The sequence below is a fragment of the Prinia subflava genome, chromosome 1 (genome assembly GCF_021018805.1).
Source record: "Prinia subflava isolate CZ2003 ecotype Zambia chromosome 1, Cam_Psub_1.2, whole genome shotgun sequence".
Classification (NCBI taxonomy): Eukaryota; Metazoa; Chordata; class Aves; order Passeriformes; family Cisticolidae; genus Prinia; species Prinia subflava.
Window position 1 is genome coordinate 130409251 of NC_086247.1, and position 2324 is coordinate 130411574.

Genomic DNA, 2324 nt, shown 5'->3' on the forward strand with positions numbered 1-2324 from the left:
TTTGAACTGGTTTTCTATTTGCTGTTGAAGAGCTTGTTTCTCATTGACTAGAAGAGTAAGTAATATTCAAGTTATTTCCAAAAGCTGCAAAAAGTTCAGGCTATTTGTACATTTAAATAGTTCTCCAGTGCAAATGAAACCAATCTTTCTCTGTTTAAACAATGTGCTGCAAGTCCCTTTGCAAATAGAAGAATGTTCTTCCAGAAGCTTCTGTTAGCTGGTTTCTGAATCCTGTAGGAAAATTCACTATTATTTCCACAGGGTCAGCTATTAGTTGGTGTCAGTTAGCTGCAGTCAGTGAAAAGAGGAAATATGAACTGAATTAACCTACAGGGAAAAAAAAGTTACTTCAGGAACAGTTAATTGTGCAGAAAATCATTATTACAAGTAATGAGAAAGCATACAGTGTGTCCACCTTTTAAGACAGGCTGTAAGGTATTATTTAAAGCACTCTGTATCATGAAAAATAATTTGCGCTTAATTAAAATACCTCCTTAATCCATATGTACTAAACATTCTTCCTGTCTTCATCTTTCAAAGACAAGGAAAAATAGCATGGTTTTCAGTGAGCATTCTGATCCTGTGAGGCTGAAAAAAAAAAAAGGGAAAAAAAACCAACTGCACCATTGCGTGTGAGGAAAATGGGATTTGGGATTTCACAGAGGCAGCACATGAAGCCCAGACATGCAAGTAGTAGTGACGTGATCTCAAAAATAATGTAGTCACCAGATTTGCCTCCTAAGAAATAGACATCCGATATGAAGGCATCAGGCAGAGGCTCTAAGTAGAAACATTTGGGCAGAACTCTGCAAGACTGAGAAGCTTAGAGAGTTCTCCATAAATTCCTCCATTGTTCAGTCAAAGCTGACTTCATGTGTGTTTCAAATCAAGACAGCTCTTTGGGATTTGCAAAGTCTGGTTTTCACCCTCTTTTCTCCTCCTCTTCTTGCTGGAGTGATAATTTTAATTGCTCTGAAGGGAGTATGCTAATTTCTGAAGTGTTTGAGACCATTCCATCTTACCACATTGGATGTCACTGCAGGCCACAGGGCAGGAAATGCAGATAAATTAAGAGAAAATAGTTTCTCCACCTCTGGACTCTGTATTTAAAACTGCCAAGCGTTCACAATTTTTAAGATTTTGTGGGGAAAAAAAAAAAAAGTCAGGTCAATATCAGTTCCATTCTACATTCTTTTAAGCTCACTTAAGCCCATGCCTAAGTACATTTTAAAGGTCCCAAAACATTTGGTTTCAGAATCTGTGCTCATGTCTCAATAATAGATGAGCAAACTGTTTTGGATTAAGCCATTTGTCAATAATGTGAGATGACTTCAGTAGTCCAGCACAGAAGTCCACCTTAACAGTCTTTTGAACTTCTGAAAAGTGCTTGTAAAAATAACTGTAAATTTAATAAAACAATTTTGTTTATGCATCACATAATGCCTAATATTTCTGTGGGTCCATGCATTTTCACTTGAAAGGATGCCCCTCATTTGGTTTGTAAATAAACAAAAACCTGTTGTGAGTAAAATGTCCCCTAGAGGCCCTGTATGCAAGTCATGCTGCCACATTTCTACTCTTGACTTGTAACAAAAATTTACAGAGTAAAGCTCAACTGCAAGGGAAATTTATTTTACTATAGAAAGAAGTAAAATTGGCTTAAATAATTCCTCTAGTTATGGCAGCAGAACCACCTCTGAAAAGAGGAATATGTTTTTGAAACAGACAGAGGGGAAACACAGGCAAGTCATCTTCTGCTTATAATATATTGTTCTCATCTGGTTTTGTTTCATTGTGTCTTTTGTATTACTGACTGTTAATCAAAAATACACATGCATAAATTCCTATTCGAACTGTGCTAATTCTTTACTGTTCTTCCAAAATTTGCTCAGTGCATTGAGCTACTTTTGGTGGGGAAATCTATTTGGTGGAGGTACAAAAACAATAAACTATAAGGAAAAAACTTTGCAAAGCAGCTACATTACTACGATGCCATCATCCACCTGCTTCTCTATTGATCAGGTGCACCCAGAGTCAGTCTTGCTATACTTACTTATCTACAGTGACAGACAGTGGGAGGGTTTCAAACACGTGTTAGAGGGGCTAGAATGCTGGCATTATCTTGGTTGCCCAGGAGTATCTTTTATTCTTCATGGACAGTGATTAAAATTCTAAGAAGCAAAGTCCTTATCTTGGGAACCAGGTTGTCCTTCTTACAAGAAGCTGGGGTTCTTTAGTTTGCTTGCTTAAGCATGACTGTTCAGTATCCAATGTAAACTATGCCTATGCTTTAAAGAAAGTTAATAACATTTTATAGTACAAAG